This window comes from Chiloscyllium punctatum, chromosome 22 (genome assembly GCF_047496795.1).
Source record: "Chiloscyllium punctatum isolate Juve2018m chromosome 22, sChiPun1.3, whole genome shotgun sequence".
NCBI lineage: Eukaryota > Metazoa > Chordata > Chondrichthyes > Orectolobiformes > Hemiscylliidae > Chiloscyllium > Chiloscyllium punctatum.
This window is the reverse complement of record NC_092760.1, coordinates 15,748,812-15,772,178: the sequence shown is the minus strand read 5'-3', so window position 1 is coordinate 15,772,178 and position 23,367 is coordinate 15,748,812. Positions and strand designations below refer to the sequence as shown.

The 23,367-nt window shown below is 48.1% G+C and overlaps 1 protein-coding gene across 1 annotated transcript in view; it reads right to left on the bottom strand.

The window, feature by feature from the left end:
* Positions 1-17,067, bottom strand: part of LOC140493428 (tumor protein p53-inducible protein 11-like) — a 111,680-nt gene extending 94,613 nt beyond the window's left edge. The window contains exon 1 of the mRNA XM_072591852.1: positions 16,826-17,067. The gene's annotated coding sequence lies outside the window, so the exon portion shown is untranslated. The remainder of the gene's footprint in view (positions 1-16,825) is intronic.
* Between the last annotated feature and the right edge of the window lie 6,300 nt (positions 17,068-23,367).

Here is a 23,367-nt window from a genome sequence, read left to right as displayed (position 1 = left end):
CAGTGTGGCACTCCCTCAGTGCGGCACTCCCCCAGTGTGGCACTCCCTCAGTGCGGCACTCCCCCAGTGCGTGGCACTCCCCCAGTGTGGCACTCCCCCAGTGCTGGCACTCCCCCAGTGCTGGCACTCCCCCAGTGCGTGACACTCCCCCAGTGTGGCACTCCCTCAGTACTGGCAACTCCCTCAGTGCGGCACTCCCCCAGTGCGTGACACTCCCTCAGTGTGGCACTCCCTCAGTGCGGCACTCCCTCAGTGCTGGCACTCCCCCAGTGCGGCACGCCCTCAGTGCGGCACGCCCTCAGTGCTGGCACGCCCTCAGTGCTGGCACGCCCTCAGTGCTGGCAACTCCCTCAATGTGGCACTCCCTCAGTACGGCACTCCCCCAGTACGGCACTCCCCCAGTGCGGCACTCCCCCAGTGCTGGCACTCCCCCAGTGCTGGCACTCCCCCAGTGCTGGCACTCCCCCAGTGCTGGCACTCCCTCAGTGCGGCACTCCCCCAGTGCGGCACGCCCTCAGTGCGGCACTCCCCCAGTGCGGCACTCCCCCAGTGCGGCACTCCCCCAGTGCGGCACTCCCCCAGTACTGGCACTCCCCCAGTACTGGCACTCCCTCAGTACTGGCACTCCCTCAGTACTGGCACTCCCTCAGTACTGGCACCCTCTCAGAACTGGCACTCCCCCAGTGCGGCACTCCCCCAGTGCGGCACTCCCCCAGTGCTGGCACACCCTCAATGCTGGCACTCCCCCAGTGCTGGCACGCCCTCAGTGCGGCACGCCCTCAGTGCGGCACGCCCTCAGTGCTGGCACGCCCTCAGTGCTGGCACGCCCTCAGTGCTGGCACGCCCTCAGTGCGGCACTCCCCCAGTGCTGGCACGCCCTCAGTGCAGCACTCCCCCAGTGCTGTCACGCCCTCAGTGCTACCACGCCCTCAGTGCGGCACTCCCTCAGTACGGCACGCCCTCAGTGCGGCACTCCCTCAGTGCGGCACTCCCTCAGTGTTGGCATGGATAGGGTAAAGAGATAAGGTTTCTCCCCCTTGGGTTGGGGGAGTCCAGAACTAGAGGGCTTAGGTTTTAGGTGAGAGGGGAAAGATTTGAAAGGGACCTAAGGGGCAACCTTTCCACGTAGAAGGCGGTATGTGTATGGAATGAGCTGCCAGAGGAAGTGGTGGAGGCCGGTACAATTACAACATTTACAACTGGATCTGTACATGAATAGGAAGGGTTTAGAGGGATTTGGGCCAAATGGGACTCGATTTATTTCGGATCTCTGGTCGACATGGACGGGTTGGACCGAAGAGTCTGTTTCAATGCTGTACAAATCTATGACTCTACATCTGCCCAGGGCCAGTCCTTCTGAACCTGCCTGGTCTGTTAGTATTCATCTCATTCTTCAATATATTCTTGTATCGTCTGCAAAACTCTGAGATTATGCTCTGCATACACAAGCGCAGATCCTGAACAGATATCAAAGAGAATAACAATGCTGGTTCTGAGGGAATATTACTGTATTACTTCCATCAGTCGAAAATGTAATGTTTTCCACTGCTTTCTGCCATCTATATATTGGGCAGTTTTGTCTCCACCCTGTCACTGTCCCTTTAATCTCATGGGCTTTTATTTTACAAATCAGTCTATTACATGGAATTTTGGCAAATGTCCTTTGAAAGTCTACATGCAGAACAATCAGATTGTTACTTCAAAGGTCTCAATCAATTTAGTCGAATATAATTTGCCTTTCTCTATTAACAGCCCGATGAAAGGACCGAGTGAAATGGTTTCAGCATTAGATTAGATTAGATTAGATTACTTACAGTGTGGAAACAGACCCTTCGGCCCAACAAGTCCACACCGCCCCGCCGAAGCGTACCCACCCATACCCCTACATCTACATCGACATCGACCCCTTACCTAGCACTACGGGCAATTTAGCCTGGCCAATTCACCTAACCTGCACATCTTTGGACTGTGGGAGGAAACCGGAGCACCCGGAGGAAACCCACGCCGACACGGGGAGAACGTGCAAACTCCACACACTCAGTTGCCTGAGGCGGGAATTGAACCCGGGTCTCCGGCGCTGTGAGGCAGCAGTGCTAACCACTGTGCCACCGTGCCGCCCACGGGAAACTAAAATGTAGGAAGGACATCGAGAGGCTGCAGAGGGACGTTGCTGTGCTGATTAGGAGGGTGTCACTTGGAGCATTGATCATGCCAGGGTATTCACTTTGGGAAAGAATCTGGTTAAGATGTTCAGAAATTATCACGTTTCTCTGACCACTAATGTTTCATGTCCTTGCGCCCAAAAAAGCAGAAGGTTTACATGGCAGGTACAGCCAGAAATCGAGACGGCATATAATACAACGGAATAACCAACTGTGGATGCTGAAAATCTGAAACAGGAACAGAAACTCTGTCGGTCTGGCAGCATCTGTGGAGAGAGAGAGAGAGAGAGAGAGAGAGAGAGAGAGAGAGAGAGAGAGAGAGAGAGACAGAGCTATCGTTTCGAGTGCAGTGACCCTTCTTCAGAACTGATGGTCGCTAGGATAAAGTGGGATTTCTGCCTGAAGACAAGGAGCGAAGAGGAGGGGATGGGCTGAGTGGACAGGTGGAATGGAGCCGAGAGACAGAGAGAAGGACTATTGGGCAGACAAAGATAGGAAGCCAGGGAGGGAGGAAGACTGATAAGGGAATGCTGAACGGGCGAAAATGGGGTGACTTTAAACAGTCTGTGTCTTGTGTATGTGTGTGATGGAGTGCAGTGTGGGTAAAGGATGTGGAAGAAGATTCAGGTTCTACAGTTATTGAACTGGATATTGAGTCCAGAAGGCTGCAGGGTCCCCAAGTGGATTATGGGGTGCTGTCCTTCCAGCTTGCACTGAGCTTCGCTGGAGCACTGCACTAAACCTGAGACAGAGAACAGGGTGGGGTGTTAAAGTCTAGATTAGTGTGGTGCTGGAAAAGCACAGCAGGTCACGCTGTATCCGAGGAGCAGGAAAATCGACGTTTTGGGCAAAAGCCCTTCATCAGGAATACATCAGGATTCCCGGTGAAGGGCTTTTGCCCGAAACGTCGATTTTCCTGCTCCTCGGATGCTGCCTGACCTGCTGTGCTTTTCCAGCACCACTCTAATCAAGACTCTGGTTTCCAGTATCTGCAGTCCTTGTTTTTACCTGGGGTGTTAAAGTGACAGGCAACTGGACGTTCAGGGTGTTTTTTTTTGCAGACAGAACGTAGGCATTCTAGCAAATGCTACGTTGCTCTTTCCTGTAAATGGTTAACAACTCAAAGCTTCCCAGGGCAAAAGGGAAACGGATTCCCACTTTCACATGACGATGAAAGCAACTGCATTCAAATAGCTGTCAGGAAGATTACCATCACTAAAAACGATTGGGTTCTCATTCTTAATGGAAGGCAGAGACCAGACAGAGATGGAAACCCAAAAATGCATTTACCAACATGTAATTTTTTAAAAAATGTTTATTTGCCCTCAAGGCACACTTGATTTTGTGGAGTTTCACTGTCGTACTTTGCTCCAATATATCAAAATGACTGCTGGTCCTGTCTGACTCCATTACTGGCCAAGCCCCAGCAGCACTGTGCTGTCTTTAGATGTAATGTCAGTGACTACGCATAGTTACTACGCATAAAAACTGGATTGCTAATTTAAAGTCACTCCAGACCCCCTCCAGTCCATAAAGCAATAAATTTCAAAATCTTTGAAGCTGGACTTCCATTCTTATTAAAATTCTTAATAAGAAATTTCACTTCAATCTTATTCATGTCACATTTGCTGACTCATCAGTGAACTGCTGCACTCAAAACGATAGCTCTGTCTCTCTCTCTGTCTCTCTCTCTCTCTCCACAGGTGCTGCCGGACCTACTGAGTTTCTCCAGCAATTTCTCCCGCTCACCCTCGGAGGACCCCTTCTCCTACTTCCAACACACCCCATCCACTTGGACACCCGTTACCCGTCTGTTACCCATCCTCAATTTCTTCATTTCCAACTGCTGCCGTGACACAGATCACCTCAACTTGTCCAACCTCTCAGCGTCGCAACGGGGGGGGGGGGAGGTGCCGTGGTAGTTTAGTGCACCAACATCTAAACCGCTGAAGCCAGGCACCAATTTGAGCACGACCTCACCTCCCATCACCAAATCATCATCCCCCAGGTCGTACACAACCTCATCACCTCAGGGGATCTCCCACCCACAGCCTCCAACCTCTTAGTTCGGGATGCCCGCACTGCCCCGTTCTACCTCCTTCCCAAGATCCACAAGCCTGGCTGCCCCGGTCGACCCACTGTCTCAGCCTGCTCCTGCACCACCAAACTCATCTCTGCACCCACATACATTCGGGACACCACCCACGCCCTGCACCTCCTGCATGCCTTTTAGTTCCCTGGCCCCAATGCCTCGCTATGAACAGCCCAGTCCCTACACACATCTTTCCACCATGATAAAGGTCTCCAAGCCCTCTGTTTCTTGCTCTCCCGCTAACCCAATCAGTAGCCTTCCAATGACACACTCATTCGATTGGGTGAACTGGTTCTCACCCTCAACGATTTCTCCTTTGAATCCTCCCACTTCCTCCAGACTAAAGGGGTAGCCATGGGCCCGAGCTATGCCTGTCTCTTTGTCAGGTACATGGAACAGTCTATCTTCTGGAGTTACACTGACACTATTCCCCACCTTTTTTTCCTGCTACATCGATGATTGTGTATGGACACCACCTTGTACTCCCCCAAGGAGGTTGAGCAGCTCAACAACTTCACAAGCACCTTCCAGACTGACCTCAAGTTCACCTGGACCATCTTGGACACCTCCCTCCCCTTCCCGGACTTTACCATTTTCATTCCCAGCGACCGACTCAACATGGACATCTGCTTCAAACCCACCGACTCCCACAGCTTATACCTCCTCCCACCCTGCCTCCTGCAAAAATGCTTTCCCTTATTCTCAATTCCTCCACCTCCGCTGCACCTGCTCCCAGGAGGACCAACTCCACCACTGAACACACCAGATTGTCTCCTTCTTCAAGGACCGCAATTTCACCTCCTTCATGGCTGACTCCCTCTTGAGCATCTCCCCCACTACCTGCACCTCTGCCCTCAAACCCCACCCCTCCAACCACAACAAGGACAGAACACCCCCCCCCCCACCCCTGGCGGTCCTCACCTTCCACCCCACCAACCTCCGCATACATTGCATCATCCTCCGCCATTTCTGCCACCTACAAACAGACCCCACCACCAGTGATATCTTTCCCTCTTAACCCCTATCTGTGTTCTGGAGAGACCATTCCTTCCATGACTCCCTTGTTAGGTCCACGCTCCCCCAACCCCCAACCCCCAACCCCCCCCCCACCCCGACCTACCCGCCCTCCCCTCCCGATACCTTCCCCTGCCACTGCAGGAAATGCAAACCCTGCGCCCATACCACTCTCACCTCCGTCTAAAGCCCCAAAGGATCCTTCAGATCTGACAGAGATGTACCTGCACATCCAAACACCCCTTCTACTGTGTCTGTTGCTCTCGATGTGGTCTCCCCTACATTGGGGAGACAGGATGCCAACTCGCGGAGCGTTTCAGAGACCATCTCTGGGGCAGCTGCACTAAACAACCCCGTCGCCCCATGGCGGAACACTTTAACTCCCCCTCCCACTCTGCCAAGGGCATGAAAGTCCTGGGCCTCGTCCCACCGCCAAACTTTAGCCACCCGACGACTGGAGAAAGAACGCCTCATCTTCTACCTCCAACCACACAGGATCAATGTGGATTTCATCAGTTTCCTTATTTCCGCTCCCCCCACCTTATCCCAGATTCAGCCTTCCAACTCGGCACCGTCCTCATGACTTGTCCTACCTGTCCATCTCCCTTCCCACCTATCCACTCCACCCTCCCCTCTCTGACCTATCACCACCACCCCTATCATCATCCACCTATTGCATTCCCAGCTACCTTCCTCCCCAGCCCCACATCCCTTCCCATTTATCTCTCAGCCCCCTTGGACCAACCTCTCATTCCTGATGAAGGGCTCAAAACGCCGATTCCCCTGCTCTTCAGATGCTGCCTGACTGGCTGTGCTTTTCCAACACCACTCTCTTCGAAATCGCATTAAAAGTTTGAATGTCAGGTTGGGTGACCATTATCTTACTGTACTGCGTTACCAGGATCTTTCCCCTCTCGATGTTAATAACCCAACAAATCCTCACAACTAACACCTCCCTCAGACGCCCTTAAATGACGTCTTAAAGCTCACTAAAATGTCTGTGGGATCTCAGCCTTGATGAAAGCTCTTTCCCCGGTCTGTAAAAATAAAGTTAAACTGTGCATCAAATTTACAATTCATTATAGCTCCCCCTAATATGAGGGGAACTATTAACCAGCACAGAAGCTAAACTGGATTTCTTCCCACTGGCCAATTCATAGAAGGTGAATCCAAAAAACCATCGGATTCTTTGTATAAGCTGCCCGTGTCAGTTCAGTAAGCAACTTTCAGTCTGGTTCCTTTGTCGGTAGTTTCTCGATCATTTCACTGGCAGTGATTTTTTCCCAGATTGCATTGCTGAGTGCACTGCTGTGGTATTCTTGACCACTAATGTCTCCAAACTTGGCATCAGCAAATTATCAATCAGAAACTCAGCCGTTGCCCCAGTTCAAACCCTATCCATTGCTCCATCACTTGATCTGGAATCATCGCTTTGTCCATGGCGCATATTAATGTAGAAAGACCTGAGCTTGTTGCCTATGTCTATAAAAGGGTTAGCAACTCCAAAGGTGACAGTTTCCAGAATGTAACTATTTCTGTTTTGGTCCCATTTCTTGTGATCCATGGCATTAAAGGTAGCGATGAGTGGTTTACAATAGACGTCCACTGACCTTTGTTATATCTTCTATATTTTGCACTAACCGCTTCAGTGAGCCCCATAGAGTCCTCATGAATCTGCGTCACCAATTAAGGAGATACAATAGTACCCAGAGTAGGAAACTGGAGACCCACTGACGTTCCTAACACGATTGCTTCATTATGCTCTCTGACAATTTTATATGTGTCCTTTTCAAAGGAAGGCTTACTTCACGTCAGCTGTCTCTCACTGCAGAGGATATCAATACTGATCCTGTGGCTTGCTCTAGCTATTTTGGACAGATTCACCACTTGTTTTAGTGCTTCTGTCTCAAGTTTAAAACAAGTAGATCTTTCAGGCCACAGGAGCCGGTGTTGACCCTCACTCTTGAGTGAATCTGGACAACTTCATAGACAAAGGTGAAAGTGAGGACTGCAGATGCTGGAGATTAGAGTCAAGAGTGTGGTGCTGGAAAAGCACAGCAGGTCAGGCAGCATCCGAGGAGCAGGAAAATTACGTTTGGAGCGAAAACCCTTCATCAGGAACGTTATAGACAAATTCTGTCTCACATTGTTGTGATGCAAACACTCATTAACACTACACAATTAACATTGTTGCCAGAGTTGGAAGGTTTGAGCTACAGGGAGAGGCTGAACAGGCTGGGGCTGTTTTCCCTGGAGCATCAAAGGCTGAGGGGTGACCTTATAGAGGTTTATAAAATCATGAGGGGCATGGTTAGGGTAAATAGCCAATGTCTTTTTCCCCTCTGCATGAAAACGTTGCCCCTCAGGTTCCCTTTTGTATCTTTCCCCTCTCACCTTAAACCTATGTCCTCTAGTTCTGGGGGGAAAGGATTGGGGAAGGCTATGGGTTATATCCAGTGTCTGGACATCCAGCTAGAGGCAGGAGGAGAACATTACTCAGAGTTTACGAATGGTAATCCTAATGTGGAGATTAATAGCTGGTGACCTGCAGGTTGCAATTTGAATGGATCTGCTTCCAATGCAGCAGCAGGCAGACAGGAGAGGTAAGGGACCATTGTTCACGCTGTCAGCTCAGTGTAGTGTGCAGTAAGGCCTAGTTACAGCTCACTGCTGACTCCATTCACTGAGACATCACTGGCCAGGCCTAGCTGAGGCAGGCTCCTCCTGCTTAAAACTGCAAACTCTTCCACAGGAAGCACTCTGACTGAGCATAAACACTTCACTGCTGCTTCTGACCAACTGTTCACACCACTGAGCCACAACAGATTCAGCGTATTGTGTACAGACTGAGGGGAGGAGAGACAACAGGAGAGCGGGAGGTAAGCTGAACATGCCGACACCTGCCAACAGACAGGATCCTGCTCCAGAGCTCGCCCGTTCTTTTACTGTCTCACTAACTTGCTATCTCCCGCTCACTCACCTTCTATCTCCCTTGCTCTCTCTCACACTTTCATTCACTGTCTCTCACTTGCTTTCTCACTCTCTCATACTTTCTATCTCATTCACTCCATTGCACTCTCTTTCTCTCACTCTCTTAGTCACTCATTCTTTCACATGCTTTCTCTCTTTCATACTTGTGGTCTCTCTCACAGATACTCTTGAGCTCTCTCATGCACTCTCTTGTACACTCTCTCTCACATTCATACACTCTCTCCCATACCTCACACACACACAATCTCTCACATTCACAATCTCAATCTCACACTCACTCTCTTTCTCCCACGCACACTCTCTCTCTCTCACAATCACACACTCTCACATTCACATTCTCTCTCACTCTCATGCACTCGCTCACACTCTCTCTCTCTTGTACACTCTCTCTCACATTCACACCCTCTCTCTCCCTCATACTCTCTCACACAAAAACACATGTGTTGTATCTCTCACAAATGCACACTCTCTCTCACACTCTCTTGCTTACACAATCTCATATACACATTCACACTCTCACATAATTGCACTCTTGCACATACTCTCTCTCTCTCGCACACCATCTCTCACAATTTCACTGTCATACTTTCTCTCTCGTGCACACTCCCTTTTGCACACCCACACACATACTCTCACATACATACACGCTCTATCTTTCTCTCACACAACACTGTCTCTCGCACACCCACACACACTCTCACATATACACAAGTTCTATCTCACTCTCACACACTCTCACACAGACACTCACACACACTCTCACTCTCACACACATACTCTCTCTCCCCCACATACAAACATTCTCTCTTCCCCCCAACACACACACACAATTCTCTCACTCCCCCACACACACACTCTCCCCCACACACACAGTCGCTTTCTCCCCCCACACACACTCTCTCCCCCATACAGTCTCACTCTCATATTCACTCTCTTACACACTGTCTCACACTCAAATACTCTATCTTGCGTACACACTCTGTCTTGCACACCCTCTCTCGCATACACTCTGTCACACTCATAAACCCTCTCTTGCATACACTGTCTAGCACACCCTCTCTATCTCACACTCACACTCTCACAATCCCTCTCTCTCACTTCTCCACATACACCCTCTCACAGTCTGTCTTCCTCACACAATCTGTCTCTCTCTCTCTCTCTGCTCATTTCTCTCTGTCTCATACATGTCTTCTCTCTCTCACTCTCCCTTACTCTTTCACTCCCTCCCTCTCTCCCTCCCCACTCTGCGCGTTCCATGCTGCTGTAAGTCAGTCTCTCCCACACCACCATGCAGCCTCTCCCTGGATTGGGAGATGTGACCTACACGTTGTTCTGAATTCCCTCTCCTTCCCACCTGAAACATTCCGACAAACATCTGCTCTCCTTTTCAAACCAACCCCCAGCAGAGAACATTGGAAAGCCCTGGCTGTTTAGACATTGTCAACAAAATAAGGTTTGATAGTCTGCAGCGTGTCTCTGACAATGGATCTGACAGGAACACTGTGTGTGTGTGCGTGTGCGTGTATGGAGTCACACTAGATTCCTACCACCAGGAGGCACCGATGTCTTTAGACCATTCAAGGGCAGTGAATTGAGTAAACATGTGAAAGATGATTTTAACACCTCCAGTCAAAAAAAATCAAACCAAATCAACAGAGCTGTGAACCTAATCAAAACATTTCCTTCTCACTTAAAGAGTCACACAGCACAGAAACAGACCCTTCGGTCCAAACAGTCCATCCTGAGTATAATCAAAAACTACACTCACCCCACCTGCCTGCTCCTGGCCCCTATCCCTCCAAACCTTTCCTACTCACGAACTTATCGGAATGTCTTTTAAACGTTGTAACTGTGCCTGCATCCACCACTTCCTCTGGAAGTTCATTCCACACACAAACCACTCTCTGTGTAAAGAAGATGCTCTCCTCTAAATGTGTGCCCCCTAGTCCTGAACTCCCCCACCCTAGGGAAATGACACTTGCCATTCACCTGATCTATACCCCTCAAGACTTTCTAAACCTCTACAAGGTCACCTCTCGACCTCCATGAGCCAGTGAAAAGCGTCTCAGTCTATCCAGCCTCACCTTCTAACTCAAACCCTCCATTCCCAGCAACATCCTGGTAAATCTCTTTTGAACCCTCTCCAGCTTAATAAAACCCTTCCTGCAAGAGGGTGACCAGAATTGGACATTGTACTCCAGAAGAGGCCTCACCTGTACAATCTCAACATGATGTCCCAATTCCTATACTCAAAGGGCTGAGCAGTGAAGGCAAGTGTGCTAAACACCATCTTAACCACCCTGTCTACACAAACTTCAAAGCATTATGTACCTAAACCCATAAATCTCTCTGTTCTACATTACTAGCCAAGGCCCCACTTTTAACTGGATAAGGCCTGCCCTTGTTTGTTTTACCAAAATGCAAGCACCTCACATTTATCCAAGTTAAACTCCATCTGCCATTCTTCAGCCCATTGACCCAATCTTCTTGACTAACCATGTCACCCTATTCATATTACTTACTGATGTTACGGACCAGACCAGATCCCTCAAAATATATTAAGAAGGTAGCCTAGGCCTTAGTTTTTTTCCCTATTTTAAAGGTAAATACAAGATGCTGTGCTCCAGATGCAATTTGATTGGCCAAATTACTTGGTGTTAAGCAAAAAGCAATTTATTCAAACACTATAGTTAAAAACAACAAAAGAAAAAAAATAGAACTGACTTAGCTGTAACTCTATGGGAAATGCTTAACAGAATAATACATACAGTACCTATTATGAAATAACTGTTCCAACATTGTAAAATCTCTTGGCAAAAGGAAAATTTAGAAAAATAGACAATCTCACATCAACTCCAGCAACAGGAAGAGAACAGTGAGACACTGTCGCAGGGAGAGATGTCCTGCAACAGCTGCTACTGAAAGACTAAGAAATTAAAAATCCTAGTTTTATAGGAGCTTGACCCCACCCATTCAGGCTGCTTTTATTGTTCCAACTTTCGGAAAAACTCAAGACCTCACAAGCTGTTTACTTTCAATAGACACCTCAGTACCTCTGCCTTAAAACCTTTCTTGAAAAAGAAAAGTCAAAATAGATCTCTTAAAGCAATAGTACTGTCACAATGATCCCCACACCTGTACAGTGTAAGATCAAAAGATTGAGATCAAATCCTGGGAGCACTGTCATTCCTACAACAATGTCAGGAAGGTGCAATATCCAGCCTGCAGCACACTTGGAGAGTGCAGGCATTGTCAGGAATTGCTGCAACCAATTTGTCGACAGAAAGGTCACTCAAGGAGCTCAGTGTGTATTAGAGGTCAGAGTCAAGAGTGTGGTGCTGGAAAAGCACTGCAGCATCTGAGGAGCAGGAAAATCAATGCTTCAGGCAAAAGCCCTTCATCAGGGATGGTATAAGAGGACAGTCTGTTTAAATGTAACCTTCCCTCAACACAACACTGAAGAAGAAGCCATGCTCATGTCTCTAGAGTGGAACTTCGAGCCACCAATTGTCTCAGTGGAAAGCATGCTCCCGCTCTGCCATTCAATAAAAAAAACGCAAAGTACTGCAGCTGCTGGAAAACTGCGATAAAAAGACAAAGTGCTGGAGAAATTCAGCCGGTCTGGCAGCACCTGCGGACAGAGAAACACAGCTACTGTTTTGAGTCCACTGTGACTACTTCAAAAAAGACTCTGCAACATTAACTCTGCCTTTTCTCTCTGTGTTGATGCTGCCAGACCTGATAAATTTTTTTTCTCTCTCTCACTGCACTGATCGTGTGGTTCCTGCTGGCCAGGAAACTCTCACCATTCTTACTGGCTGCAGGAGGCATTACAAACTGATCAACCTTTGGCCTGTCTTTGACCACCCTGTCTATGGGACATGAAAACGGAAACTGTGCCACTATGCTCACTTGTCACACAGACTGTAGCTCTTCTGGAGTCCATAGAATCTCTACAGTGTGAAAACAGGCCCTTTTGGCCCAGCTAGTCCACACCAACCCTCGAAAGAGTAACCCACCTAGAACCCTTCCCCGTTATCCCCTATTTACCACCTAGCCTAGACATCCCTGAACACTATGGACAACCTAGCATGGCCAATTCACCTAACCTGCACTTCTTTGAATTGTGGGAGGAAACGCACGAGGCTGGAATCAAATCTGAGTCCCTGGCGCTGTGAGGCAGCAGTGCTAACCACACCATGTTCCTTAAACAGCAGGGCACTCAGAACTATGGAGATAATATCAGTATGGCAATGAATATCAGAGTTTTAAATTCCACACTGTTAGCACAAAAACTGCTGTCAAATGAATAGACTTAACAAATTCAATCATCTCACCCATCCCTTCCCCCCAAACCATCCCCATCCAATGGTATTCCATTCTTCCCAAACCATGTCATCTATGATGAACTTCGACACATGAAAATTTGGTAATACCTTTCAGAGGTTGGTGGACTCTGTATCTGATTTTAGAAAATGACTTCTAAGGATTCGTGTCACCTGTAAAAAGATCAGTTACAATTTTCACCGATAAGAAAGAATATTGGACCATGTGGGCCAATGACCCTTAACCTGGAAGTAGTGCCAACAGGAAGTTAACATACAAAAACTATGGCATAAAGGTGGACTATTCCTAAGCAGATTTTACAGTTGTGGGCAGTCCAGGTGCTGACTGTTTCTGAGGTGTTTTGGATGGAATACAGCTGCAGGTGGAGACAATTCAAGGATAAAGCTAAATCCAAAATCCACAGAGATCCCACATAACAGTTAGAAAACTCTGGAACTACATCAGCTGCCATATGTCTGGGGCGAGTGATGGAGGTTCTGCAGGTTCCTTAGCACTGATTGATTATGAAACTAATTTGTTTGAAGCAGATTATGTCAGTTTATTCATATTCAATTTGGAACGGCCCTGATTCATGAAAAATGACATCTTGGAGGTTGGGTGTTTGGCAAATTCAATTTTTTGCGTTCATTGTTCCCCTGCACTGAAACCTTTTAATAAAACAAGGGGGCCAAGTCTGGGATCTTACTGTTCTGTGCAATGCAGCGATCCAGTGGGTATCCTCCCCCCATGATGGTCAATGCCTCACAAACTCCTCAAATGGTCATCTGGCTGGAAACTAAATATTACAACATTGCCCAGTGCAGCTGTAAGAAATAGCTTTAAAGTTTGTTTCTGAATTGGGTTGTCCTAGAAACTGGACTTTGTGCAGAAGGCACTGACGATGCTCTCTTTAATTGACAGAAGTCAGGCTGTTGATCTAATACAGCCATCATGTTCCTGTCAGATAAATCTCAGGACAGGACATGGGAGTCCCAGGCCGAGCAAAGGCCCTGTGCTTTCTCGTTCATCCCGAAACACAAGTAAAGATTTGAATGTGTGTATTAAAGATTCTGGATGACTGTCAAGCAGGAATTGAATTAACTAACCTCCTTAGGAACAGCTCTCCTTTGTGCCTGGTCACATGTACTGCTTCCAGGGTAAGGGCCACAAATCACATGGTCCAATATTCTATAGAATCCTTACAGCGTGGAAACAAGCCCTTTGGCACAAGACGTCCACACTGACCCTCTGAAGAGTAACCTATCTGGACCCATTCCCCAACCCCATTATATTTACCCCGACTAATGCACTTAATCTACACATCCCTGAACTCTATGGGAAATTTAGCATGGCCAATTCACCTACCCTGCACAGCGTTGGGTTGTGAGTGGAAACCAGAGCACCCAGAGGAAACCCAGGCTGACACAGGGAGACACAGTCAGCCAAGGCTGGGATCAAACCCAGGTCCCTGGCGCTGTGAGGCAGCAGTGTGAACCCATCGACTCCCACATCTACCTGGATTTCCCTTCCCACGTGGTTAAAGATGCCTTCCAACACATCTCGTCCACATCCCGCACCTCCGCCCTCAGACCCCACCCCTCCAACCGTAACAAGGACAGAACGCCCCTGGTGCTCACCTTCTACCCTACCAACCTTCGCATAAACTGCATCATCCGTCAACATTTCCACCACCTCCAAACGGACCCCACCACCAGGGATATATTTCCCTCCCCGCCCCTTTCTGCCTTCCGCAAAGACTGTTCCCTCCGTGACTACCTGGTCAGGTCCAAGCCCCCCTATAACCCACCCTCCCATTCTGGTACTTTCCCCTACCACTGCAGGAACTGTAAAACCTGCGCCCACACCTCCTCCCTCACCTCTATCCAAGGCCCTAAAGGAGCCTTTCACATCCATCAAAGTTTTACCTGCACATTCACCAATATCATTTATTGTATCCGTTGCTCCCGATGCGGTCTCCTCTACATTGGGGAGACTGGACGCCTTCTCACAGAGTGCTTTAGGGAACATCTCCGGGACACCCGCACCAATCAACCCCACTGCCCTGTGGCCCAACATTTCAACTCCCCCTCCCACTCTGCCGAGGACATGGAGGTCCTGGGCCTCCTTCACCGCCGCTCCCTCACCACCAGACGCCTGGAGGAAGAACGCCTCATCTTCCGCTTCGGAACGCTTCAACCCCAGGGCATCAATGTGGACTTCACCTGTTTCCTCATTTCCCCTCCCACCTTACCTCAGTTCCAGCCTTCCAGCTCAGCACTGTCCCCATGACCTGTCCTACTGGCCTATCTCCCTTCCCACCTATCCACTCCACCCTCCTCTCTGACTTATCATCTCCATCCCCATCCCCATTCACCTCTTTGCTACCTTCTCCCAGCCCCACCCCGCCTATTTATCTCTATTCCTAATGAAGGGCTTTTGCCCGAAACGTCGATTCTCCTGCTCCTCCGATGTTGCCTGACCTGCTGTGCTTTTCCAGCACCACTCTGATCTAAACTCTGGTTTCCAGCATCTGCAGCCCTCACTTTTGCCCAGCAGTTCCAACCACTGAGCCACGGTGCTGCCCCTTCTTAGTGATGAAAATTGTAATCTATCTCTTTACACCAATCCTTAAAAGTCACTTTCTGAAATCACACACAGAGTCCGCAAACCTTTTAAAGATATTACCAAATTTTCATGCTGTACTCTTTTTGCGTTAAAGGTTATCACAAATGATAGGCCTTGGGAGGAATAGAATACCATCAGTTAAATACTACTCCTCAAAGGTAAGTAAATGTGTGGATCAATTGGAATGGGCAGGTTAATAGGCAAAAGCAAGATTAGCAAGGAGTGGAATCACATATTAGGATGCCAAGCGTGATGACAGACCCTGACCTGAAAAGTTGAACTACTCTGGCCCTTTCTCCAGATAGGTGAACCTGTAGTAGTTTTCATTTAGATTCTCAAAACCTGTACTTATATGTTTGAAGCTGTTATTGATAGGAAGGGAAGGGAGCTGATTCAGACCTGAAGCTCCAGCACATTGCTGAGAGATAGCAGTCCCAACAACAAAGCGTCCAGTCCTAGCTGGGAACACAGACAAGACAGAAAGCCCTGAGTACTCCCACCCTTGCATTCACATACTCCAGACTACACTCAGCTGCAAGCCTGGATTTCTCAAAATGTGGCACTCAGTATCAGGCAGACCAATGTTTCCCAACCTCAAGTCAGTCAAATTCCAGCTAGTTGGGCTCAACTCCCAATTCGACCGTAAAACAACTCGGATTTGTTCAGGGTCCTCCCAACTCAATTCTCACGCACAATTCATACAAATTTGTCGTGCAAGTAAATAAACGTACACTCTCTCACTCTCTGTCCAGGAGACAATGATTTCATATTATGTCCAGTGTCCAGTCTCACAGTATCATAGTCTTACACACTATCCCAGTCTGACCCGGAATTCCAGTCTGACACATTATCTTAGTCTCACGCACTATCCTGATCTCACACAATATACCGGTCTCACAGTATCCCACTCTCACACGGTATCCTGGTCTCACAGCATCCCAGTCTCTCACAGTATCCCAGTCTAATGCACTATCCCAGTCTCACACAGTATCCCAGTCTCATGCACTATCCCAATCTCATGCATTATCCCAGTCTCACAGTATCCCAGTCTCACACACTATACCGGTCTCACACATTATCCCATTGTCATACAGTATGCCATTGTTACACACTGTCCTAGTCTCACAGTATCCCAATTTCACACAGTATCCCAGTCTCACACAGGTTCCCAGTCTCACAGTATCCTGGTCTCACTGTATCGTGGTCTCACACACTATCCCAGTCTCTCAGTATCCCAGTTTCTTGCAGCATGCAGAGTCCAGCCCAACATGATTTTACAGCGTTCGCCTACTGCTGTGCCCAGTGTCCAATCCCACACTGTCAGGGATTGTTATCGAATCTGGATGTCAGTCAAGCCTCTGCCCCATTTCAGTCACTGTCAGGATCACAGAATAGCTATGATGCAAGAGGAGACCATTTGATTCATTGCCTGAGCAGTAACTCTGTTTAACAGTTTTAACAGTTTCAATCTCCTGACCTTCCCCCAAACCCTGCAAATTGTTTCCACTGGGTCCTGGACTCAGTCTCACTGCATCCAGCGTCAGGCACATTGAGTCCTGGATCGATAACATACACTTTATCCTGGAGACAGTTGCATGTACAGCTGAAAAGTTACCAGCAGTTTGCCTGAGTTGCCTTCAGGATTTCAGCGGCGATTCCACGATGCAATTGTCGGAGTTCCTGCTCCTCGGAGACCCTTGGCACGGACATGCACGGGAGCAGATCCTCAGTTTGGTGGCATTGGCAACTTAATTGCGGTCCCGAAACATGAACACATCCCACAGTCCGTAACACAGACACAGGGAGTTGGAGCAGGGGAACTCTCATCCACAAGAGACACTCTATCATACCGTAATACCCCGAGCAGCAGGGCTGGGGCAGGGTGTAATACATGTAATAGAGGGGGCAGTCTAATACCGTAATACCCCGAGCAGCAGGGCTGGGGCAGGGTGTAATACATGTAATAGAGGGGGCAGTCTAATACCGTAATACCCCGAGGAGCAGGGCTGGGGCAGGGTGTAATACATGTAATAGAGGGGGCAGTCTAATACCGTAATACCCCGAGGAGCAGGGCTGGGGCAGGGTGTAATACATGTAATAGAGGGGGCTGTCTAATACTGTAATACCCCGAGCAGCAGGGCTGCGGCAGGGTGTAATACATGTAATAGAGGGGGCAGTCTAATACCGTAATACCCCGAGCAGCAGGGCTGGGGCAGGGTGTAATACATGTAATAGAGGGGGCAGTCTAATACCGTAATACCCCGAGCAGCAGGGCTGGGGCAGGGTGTAATACATGTAATAGAGGGGGCAGTCTAATACCGTAATACCCCGAGCAGCAGGGCTGGGGCAGGGTGTAATACATGTAATAGAGGGGGCAGTCTAATACTGTAATACACCGAGCAGCAGGGCTGGGGCAGGGTGTAATACATGTAATAGAGGGGGGCAGTCTAATACCGTAATACACCGAGGAGCAGGGCTGGGGCAGTGTGTAATACACGTAATAGAGGGGGCTGTCTAATACCGTAATACACCGAGGAGCAGGGCTGGGGCAGGGTGTAATACATGTATTAGAGGGGCTCTCTAATACTGTAATACACCGAGCAGCAGGGCTGGAGCAGGGTGTAATACATGTAATAGAGGGGGCAGTCTAATACCGTAATACCCCGAGCAGCAGGACTAGGGCAAGTTGTAATACACGTAATAGAGGGGGCTCTCTAATACTGTAATACACCGAGGAGCAGGGCTGGGGCAGGATGTAATACATGTAATAGAGGGGGCTGTCTAATACCGTAATACATCAAGCAGCAGGGCTGGGGCAGGGTGTAATACATGTAATAGAGGGGGCTGTCTAATACTGTAATACACCGAGCAGTAGGGCTGGGGCAGGGTGTAATACATGTAATAGAGGGGGCTGTCTAATAGTGTAATACACCGGCAGCAGGGCTGGGGCAGGGTGTAATACATGTAATAGAGGAGGCTGTCTAATACTGTAATATACTGGATTAGTGGTGCTGGAAGAGCACAGCAGTTCAGGCAGCATCCAACGAGCAGCGAAATCGACATTTCGGGCAAAAGCCCTTCATCAGGCCTGAAGCATCGATTTCGCTGCTCGTTGGATGCTGCCTGAACTGCTGTGCTCTTCCAGTACCACTAATCCAGTATTTGGTTTTCAGCATCTGCAGTCATTGTTTTTACCTAATACTGTAATATACCGAGCAGCAGGGCTGGGGCAGGGTGTAATACACGTAATAGAGGGTGTACTGTAATACCATAATATACTCAGGAGTAGTGCAGCGGCACAGTGTGATACATGCAATAGAGGGGCTCTCTAATACTGTAATAGTCCGAGCAGCGGGACTGTGGCAGGGTGTAATACACGTAATAGAGGGGGCTGTCTAATACTGTAATACACCGAGGAGCAGGGCTGGGGCAGGGTGTAATACATGTGATAGAGGGGGCTGTCTAATACCGTAATACACCGAGGAGCAGGGCTGGGGCAGTGTGTAATACATGTAATAGAGGGGGCTGTCTAATACTGTAATACACCGAGCAGCAGGGCTGGGGCAGGGTGTAATACATGTGATAGAGGGGGCTGTCTAATACTGTAATACACCGAGCAGCAGGGCTGGGGCAGGGTGTAATACATGTAATAGAGGGGGCTGTCTAATACTGTAATACACCGAGCAGCAGGGCTGGGGCAGGGTGTAATACATGTAATAGAGGGGGCTGTCTAATACTGTAATACACCGAGCAGCAGGGCTGGAGCAGGGTGTAATACATGTAATAGAGGGGGCTGTCTAATACTGTAATACACCGAGCAGCAGGGCTGGAGCAGGGTGTAATACACGTAATAGAGCGGCAGGGAGAGGTGTACCGTAATACTGTAATATACCCAGGAGCAGGGCTGCAGCAGAGTGTAATACCTGCAATAGAGGGGGCTGTCTAATACTGTAATACACCATGCAGCAGGACTAGGGCAAGGTATAATACATGTAATAGAGGGGCCCTCTAATACTGTAATAGTCCGAGCAGCGGGACTGGGGCAGGGTGTAATACATGTAATAGAGGGGCTGTCTAATACTGTAATACACCCTGCAACAAGGATATGGCAGGGTGTAATATATGTAATGCGGGTGGGGGTGTACTGTAATTCTGTAATATACCCGGGAACAGGGCTGCAGCAGAGTTTAATACATGTAATAGAGGAGGCTCTCTAATACTGTGATACACCGAGCAGCAGGGCTAGGGCAGGGTGTAATAGATGAAATGTGGGGGGTGGGGTGGGGGGGGAGGGGGGAAGGTGTACTGTAATACCATAATATACCCAGGAGCAGGGTTGCGGCACAGTGTGATACATGCAATAGAGGGAATCTCTAATACTGTAATACACCAAGCAGCAGGGCTGGGGCAGGGTGTAATACATGCAATAGAGGGGCTGTTTAATACTGTAGTACACCGAGTAGCGGGGCTAGGGCAGGGTGTAATACATGTAATGGGGGGGGGGGGGGGGGGGGAGGGAGGGGGGAAGGTATTCTGTAATACCATAATATACCCAGGAGCAGGGCTGCGGCACAGTGTAATACATGTAATAGAGGGGCTCTCAAAGAGTGTAATACACCGTGCAGCGGGGCTGGGGTAGGGTGTAATGCATGTAATAGAGGGGCTGTTTAATACTGTAGTACACCGTGCAGCAGGGCTAGGGCAAGGTGTAATACATGTAATACAGGGGCTGTCTAATACTGTAATACACTGTGCAGCAAGGCTAGGGCAGGGTATAATACATGTAATAGAGGGGCTATCTAATACTGTAATACACCGTGCAGCAGGGCTAGGGCAGGGTGTAATACATGTAATAGAGGGGCTCTCTAATACCGTAATACACCTTGTAGCAGTTCTAGGGCAGGGTGTAATAGATATAATGGGAGGGTGGGGGGTGGGGTGGGGTGGGGGGGAGGTGTACTGTAATACTGTAATATACCTAGGAGCAGGGCTGCGGCAGAGTGTGATACATGCAATAGAGGGAATCTCTAATACTGTACTACACTGAGCAGCAGGACTGGGGCAGGGTGTAATACATGTAATAGAGCAGCACACTAATAACCGTAATATGATTAGATTCCCTACAGTATGGAAACAGGCTCTTCAGCCCAACAAATCTACACTGACCCTCCGAAAAGTAACCCATCCCTCTACTTACCCCTGACTAATGCACCTAACACTATAGGCAATTTAGCATAGCCAATTCATCTACCCTGCACATCTTTGGATTGTGGAAGGAATCTGGAGCACCCAGAGGAAACACAAACAGACACAGGGAGAACGTGCAAACTCCACACAGACAATGACGCGAGGTTGAGATTGAACCCTGGTCCCTAGCACTGTGAGGCAGCAATGCTAACCACTGAGGCACCATGCTGCCCACAAAGCAAGGATGGGGCAGGGTATAATACACATAATTGAGGGGCTCTCTAATACTGTAATACACTGAGCAGCAGGGCTGGGGCAGAGTGTAATACATGTAATAGAGAGGTACTGTCATACTGTAATATGGTGAGCAGCAGAGTTGGAGCAGGATGAAATACATGTAATAGAGGAGTACTGTAAGACCACGTTACACCAGGAGCAGGGATTGGCCAAGTGTAACATACGTAATGGAAGTGGATGGTAATGCAATGTTACACCCAAGTGCAGATGTAGGACAGGGTGTAATATATCTAATAGAGATGCAGTGAAGAGCTGTAATGCTCTGTGGTATATGAAATCGAAGTGAGTAACTGACACGTGGGGAGTGGCAAACAAAGAAAAAGCAGGCAGAGATACTAAATCAGTTTTCAGTGTGGTGACATCCCAATAGTACAGGGAAAGGGTAGCTAGGTGGGTCTGGGTGGGTTGCTCTTCGGAGGGTTGTTGTGGACTCGATGGGCCAAATGGCCTGCTTCCACATTGTAGGGGGTCTTCTGATTCTGTGATTCTATAACCGGTAACACAGAGTTTGTAGAACAAAAGAAATCTAGAACACTCATCATCATTAGGGAAAAGTACTGAGCAAACTATTGGCACTGAAGACAAACAACTCCCCACAGTCTGAAAGGCTACATTATAACGTCTCAAAGGAAGTGACAGCAGAGATAGTGGATCTATTAGATATAATATTCCAAAGTTCCCTGGATACAGGAAAGGTTCTAGTGAATGAAAAAATCATAATGCAACACTTTCAGTCAAAGAGGGAGTGAGGCAATAAAAGAAACTAAAGGGCAGTTGGTTTAACATCTGTTATTGGGAAATTGTCAGAATCCATTATTAAGGAAGAAGTCACAAGATATTTGAAAAATCAAGCAGTAATTCATCGGTCAGTGTGCTTTTATGAATGGTACATCATGTGTTAGAGTTCTTCAAAGGTGTAACAAACAAGGTGGATATTGGAGATCCTGTAGATGCAATATATTTGGACTTCCAGAGGGCATTTGATAAGATGCCACACAAAATCCTCAAGGCTATCATTGACCAGAAACTGAATTGAACTAGCCGTATACATATTGTGGCTACAAGGCTAGGAATTCTGAGGTGACAAATTCATCCCACTTTCACCCCTCACCACTGTCTCCCACTGCCTGTCCACCATCTACAAAGTCCAAGTCAGAAGTGTGATGGAATACTCCCCACTTGCCTGGATGAGTGCAGTTCCAACAACACTCAAGAAACACAACACCATCCAAGACAAAGCAACCCGCTTGATTGGCATCACATCCACAAGCATCCACTCTCTCCACCACTGATGCTCAGTAGCAGCAGTGTTTACTATCCACAAGATGCACTGCAAAAATTCACCGAAGATCCTCAGACAGCATCTTTCAAATTCACGACCACGTCCATGTAGAAGATACAATGAAACACAATGACCCAAAGGTTCTGCTCCAGACCACACATCACCCTTTGTTGAAACTGTGTTGCTATACCTTACCTATTGCTGGGTTAAAATCCTGGGCTTCTCTTTCTAACACACCGTGGGTGTGTGTGCAACACACAGACTGCAGTGGTTCAAGAAGGCAGTTCACCAGCACCTTCTCAAGTGCAACTTGGAATTGTCAGTAAATGTTGGCCCAGCCAGCAACTCTCATATTCCATGAAAATTATTTCATTTTAATGATCAGTGTTATGGGTGAACAGGATAGGCCTGATCAGCACAAGTATGATTGGAAGGGAGAGAGTGATCTTTGTGCTGTAAGATTTTATAACTCTAAGTATCAGCTACCCAAATACATTTGTATTAACAGATGTTTGAAGTGATGGGAGAAGAATTTAGAAGTTCCAGTTCTAGCCAGCTCCAGGCAGTATAATAAGCCACTACATTAGAGAGCTGTATTAGATTAGCCACTATGTACAAATAGAAAGAGAGGAAGGTTAACGATAAAGGGTTACACCCAAAATGTTGACTTCGCCACCTCCTGATGCTGCCTGTTCTTGCTGTGTTCTTCCGGCCTCCTGCTTGTCTCCCTATGACAGAAAACAAGCAACCTCAGGGAGAATGAATGTACAGACACCGCAGCCTGAGTTACTCCAGAGCAAGACCTCAATGCAGAATGAACCCTGAGATCATACATGGTGACAGCAATGGATTCATAGCCAGGATGTGAGTTCAAGGCAGCCAACTGAAAAGGGAACATCCAATATTAGGCCATGACCTCAGTAGAATTCAGGGAGAGAAAAATCTGAAAAAGGAGAGCTATGTTAGTCCCTAGAGGTTGGCTGCTCCCCGAGACACATTACCATGACCATTTGATAATGCAAGAGGCCCGTGAGATTAGAACTAGAGGTTGTTGTGACTTCACATAATGATACCACTGGGTAAGCCAGATCCCAGACTGCGACCTGGCTTAATAGATCACAGTTTTTAAAAACAATAAAGGTCCAATCCTTTTACCCTGAATAACAACATCAGTGAAAGGTCTCACTTTTGAGTTCATTGGTCAACAAGCATGGTTATGAATGGCTGGTTTTCAGCATCTTCTATGTTTGCTCAATACAATTTCTTCCATCAATGTCTGTTCCCAAAGCCCTTAAAACAAATTATGAACACAGTTCCCTTATTCCTCTTTAAACTCCTTTTTCACAGCCTCTGTTCGTGGTGATTTTCTCGAATTAACGTTAAGCTATTCA